General features: G+C 45.0%; 1 pseudogene across 1 annotated transcript; it reads left to right on the top strand.

Moving 5' to 3' along the window:
* The first annotated feature begins 1910 nt into the window (after positions 1 to 1910).
* Positions 1911 to 2618, top strand: LOC309822671 (large ribosomal subunit protein uL22-like; annotated as a pseudogene). The gene is made up of 2 exons: positions 1911 to 1943; positions 2205 to 2618. The product of its transcript is annotated as a large ribosomal subunit protein uL22-like (transcript).
* The last annotated feature ends 2201 nt before the right edge of the window (positions 2619 to 4819 follow it).

Raw genomic sequence — 4819 nt, 5'->3', positions numbered from 1 at the left:
CTCTGCAGGTTAACAACGGTCCTTTGAAGAAGCCAGTGGCTCTTCTCAGTCCTGGGAAGTTGAAGGTGTGAGCACCACATGCGAACACTTCCTCCCCCTGAGAAGCTGGCTTTGGAAGGAGAGGGAGATCAGCAGGGCTTCTCTAATGCTGGCCTGCAAGTGACTCCACCTGACAGGGGTCGAGGGAGGAAGAGTCCTTGGTGGTCCTCCCCTGGGTGTTGCCCATCTTCCAGTGGCAGGAAACAGTGGCTGCCAATGGACAGGATGAAGAACACATTAGAGATTCCACTCCCAAACCAGAAGTTTCAAGCTAGTTCTAGTTACTTTGCTTGGAATATATTAGGCGAAACCCCATGAAATTGCCAACAGTCGACTGCTTTGACCTAAAAAAAAAGGTCAAACGGAATCTCACATGTGTCACCTAATCTATCCTGCATGACGTCTCTGAATGACAAGGAAATTGTGGCAGTAAAAGAAAACCTTTGTAGGGACTCCATTCATCACGTCGACTGCATCACTCCCATGCTCAGAAATATTCATTGGAATCCCCACGATAATGTTCACATCCATCACTGTGGCACAAAGCCCTCTTCAAGGGCTTCAGCCCACCTATCAATAGTATTCATTCCTACTTCCCAGTACCCACCCAATCTGTCTTTACCTTTCCAAACCTTTCTCTCCCTCCACCTCTTGAAGTTCAGTGTAAGTCATAAGTGTTTGCAAAGTTTCCAACTTGCCTCCAATTGTTTTACACATTCAACATAACCTGTCTTCTAAAAAGCAAAGGATAACAGACAGAAGAACTATAATCAAAGCATGATGATGAACTTGACCTTCTTTTCCAGAGCTTGAATAGTTATTTGAAATTGACCTCACAAATTCAAAAGACAATTCTGAGTTTCTGTTGAAACAAAAATACATTACTTGCTCTTCAACCAATGAAAGGAGAGAGATGACAGGATAAGCCTCCGTCCATGGGACTCTTCCATGGGGTTGAGGAAACTGACAGGTGTGCATCTTCCAGGACAATGCCACCCAGAATTCCTCGGAGGAAAAAATAAATGTTTTCTCGTAGCTTAGGTGGGGGCACTCATGTTGGGTCTTCCTTCAGCAGTTCCTCAGGTGATTGGATTCACAGAAAATTGGCCTTTCTGGGACCATATTCTTCCAAAAAAGTGACGGACCATATGAATCATGAGAAATCGGAACCCAAAGGACCCTCTTGCTAATATTCACACTGGGAGGTTACCGGGTTGGTTAGGAACTGCAAACGTGTCCACTACAGATGCCAGTGTTCTGGACTGGATCTCTTCCCAGAGATTCTACAGACCATATTTCCTTTGTCATACTCCGACCCTGACAATGGGCATGTGGTCTATTTTCTGGCACATTGCTAATGAGAACCGTGTTTTATCAGAATTTCTACCCCTTCCTCTTCGCACCTATCTCTTCTGTTACTTTTTTCTAGTAAACACGTTTCTTTTAACTTTCAGATAGGTTGAATCGGGGGTTGATGAAAGCCTATTTTAGTTTGGGTTCCCCCAGCCACATGATTCATGGCCCCCAAGACATGGATTCGTGTGAAAGTAGTTTTTCTGGAAGGCAATGCCAGCAAATACGTGCAGGGGACTGGGAAAGTGAGCTGGGTAGGAAAAGGAGCCAGTCAAGGGTGCAGTGTCAATCAAGTTACCCCTGAGGGCAACCGGAGCTTACACAGCTGAGGAGTTCTGAGAGCCAGTGTAGGACACATGCTTCAGAGTTTTCTCAGCTGAGGGGTACCAGGGAACCACAATATGTATACTTACTCCCTCCATCGTTGGGGGAGAGCGGCTGAGGAGTGGGGGAGTGGTGAATTCCACAAATGTCCGATCATCTGGCAGGTGTGCAAAGGGAGTTTGGGTCAGGGAGAGATGTCAGGCAAAGTAAATGCTGGCAGTTGGAAGGTAAGGGGGTGAGAAACAAGAACTGGGGGGAGGGGTGCTGACAGTGTCTGCTACAAAGCTAAAACTCAATTAAAGAAGAGAAGAGCTTTTTTTTTTTTTTCCGGTAAGCGGCCTGAGATGACCTCTAAAAATGGTCCGCTATTTGCTCGACCCAGAAAACCCCAAAGCAAGTCAAGAGGTTCAAACCTTTGTGTTCACTTTAAGAACGCTCGTGAAACTGTCCAGGCCATGAAGGGTATGCATATCTGAAAAACCACCAAGTATTTGAAGGGTGTCACTTTAGAAGCAATGTGTGCCGTTCCGTCATTACAATGGTGGAGTTGGTAGGTGTGCCCAGGCCAAACAGTGGGACTGGATGCAGGGTCGGTGGCCCGAAAAGAGTGCTGAATTTTTACTGCACATGCTCAAAAATGCAAACAGTAATGCTGAACTTAAGGGCTTAGACGTAGATTCTCTGGCATTGAGCACATGCAAGTGAACAGAGCCCCCAAGATGTGTCACAGGACTTACAGAGCTCATGGCTGGATCAACCCATACATGGGTTCTCCCTGCCACGTTGAGATGATCCTTACTGAAAAAGAACAGATTGTTCCTAAACCAGAAGAGGAGGTTGCCCAGAAGGAGAAGATATCCCAGAAGAAACTGAAGAAATAAAAACTTATGGCCCGGGAATAAATGCCGCAAAAAATAAATGTAAATAAAAGTAAAAAAAAGAAGAAGAAGAAGAAGAAGAAAACAGGCAAAGGCATCAGGAAAGACAAAGTGAAAAAGATGCTAATCAGAAAAGCAGCCCTAGAGCCTGGAGCCAGTTCAGTGGGCCTGTGTCCTGATGCCAAAATGGTGACCTCTGGGAGAGCTCACACCGATCAGTATTCTCTGGGGCCTCCCCCACCAGTGTCCTTGCCCCCTCAGTGAGCTACACCCAACCCCCTCCTCCCCAGAAGACCCTCCTAGACCCACAGGTAGGTCTGGCCCAGGCTGATATGGAGTCACTTTGCCTGGGTCCCAGCACACGTGAAGCCTTGTGTGTCCTCTCCAAGAGTAGAGCCTCTGTTTCCCCCAGTCCTGTGGAGCTCTTACTCAAACCCTGCTGGCCTTCAAAGCCAAATGATTTGAGGGCTTCTCCTCCTGATGTGAGCTCCCCAGGCTTGGGAGCCTGACATGGGGCTCAGGACTCTAACTCTTGTGGGAGAACCTCTGTATGAGAAAAGATTCTGAAAAAGAGTGACTATATGTATATGTATAATTGAATGACTTTGCTGTACACCTGATACTAACACAACGTTGTAAATCAACTATACTCCAATAAAATTATAAAAAAAAGAAAGAAAAGAAGCTCTGTTATAGAATCTTAGAAGGGTACTTAATCCATTCCTATTTTCCAGCAAAGACCATGCATACATTATACTGAAATGTTAATTGTGGAAAAGCAAGCATTATGCTCTAAATTTCCTAGTTGAATAGTTGAGGCTCCATCCCAACATTTTCTCAGATTTGGTTCCCCTCATTTTCCAACTCTCACCTCTTTTCTTCAGTGAGACCCATCCCCTTCCTGCCCCGGTGCTCATGTCAGGCTCATTGTAACTGCCATGCCTTCACTCATGCTGCACAGCCTGGCTGGGGTCCTCTCCACCTCATGAAATCTCCCCACCTTTAAGACCTAGCCCACACTTTCTCTGCTCGGTGAGGTCTTACCCTTGCAGATTGTTCCCTCCCTATAGATCTGTCCTTGCTGGTGCTTGTGCTGAGCAGAACAATGGCTCCAAGGAAGCCCAAGTCCTGATTCCTGAAATCTGTGAATCTTACTTGGCAAAAGGGACTTTGCAGGTGTGATTAAGTTAATGATTTTCAGCTGGGGAGATTATTTTCAATTATTCAAGTGGGTCCAATGTAATTAAAAGGGGCCTTTAAAGATGGAAGAAGAGTCACAGCCAAAGACAGAACCTGAGAATATGACCTTATTTGGAAACAAAGTCATGGATTCGAAATTCGGTACGGCTGGTGTCCTTCTAAGAAGAAGAGGGACACACAGAGAGAATGCCATTTAATGACGGAGACAGAGATTGGAATGATGCTTGTAAAAACTAAAGAATGTCAAGGATCGTCAGCAACTGTGGAAGCTAAGAGAAAGGTATGAAACAGAGCCTTCAGAGAAAGCCTGGCCTTACCAACACATTGATTTGGACTTCCAGCCTCCAGAATTTTTAGAGAATAACTCTCTATTGTTTAAAGCCACTCAGTTTGTGTTACATTACTAAGAGAAGCCCTGGAAACGAATCCACTACCTCGTATAATTGTCTTGAAGATTAAATTTAACAATAACATGTAAAGTTCTTAGGCCATATCCTGGCATATTGGAAGTTTCAAATGAATGTTAGGTATCATTATTGCTTCATATATATTAGATGTATTATCATTATTTTTTTCTATTTTCCCTTAGATATTTTAATATTTTTTTATTGAAGCATAGTTGATTTAAAATATTGTGTTAGTTTCAGGTGTAAAGCAAAGTGATTCAGTTATACATATTTTCTTTTCAGATTTTCTATTATAGGTTATATCATTAATTTTTAAAATACTAGTAGAGTGACTACAGGCACTATTCTTTTTTTTTTTTTTTTTTTTTTGTGGTACGCGGGCCTCTCACTGTTGTGGCCTCTCCCGTCGCCAGAGCACAGGCTCCGGACGCGCAGGCTCAGCGGCCATGGCTCACGGGACCAGCCGCTCCGCGGCATGTGGGATCCTCCCGGACCGGGGCACGAACCCACGTCCCCTGCATTGGCAGGCGGATTCTCAACCACTGTGCCACCAGGGAAGCCCGGCACTATTCTTTAAGCACCTCATGCGTAGAGATGGCGTCTCATACCTCCTCACTG

The sequence above is a fragment of the Grampus griseus genome (genome assembly GCF_964374135.1).
Source record: "Grampus griseus genome assembly, chromosome: 5".
In the NCBI taxonomy this organism is placed as follows: domain Eukaryota; kingdom Metazoa; phylum Chordata; class Mammalia; order Artiodactyla; family Delphinidae; genus Grampus; species Grampus griseus.
This window is presented reverse-complemented; position numbering and strand designations above follow the sequence as displayed.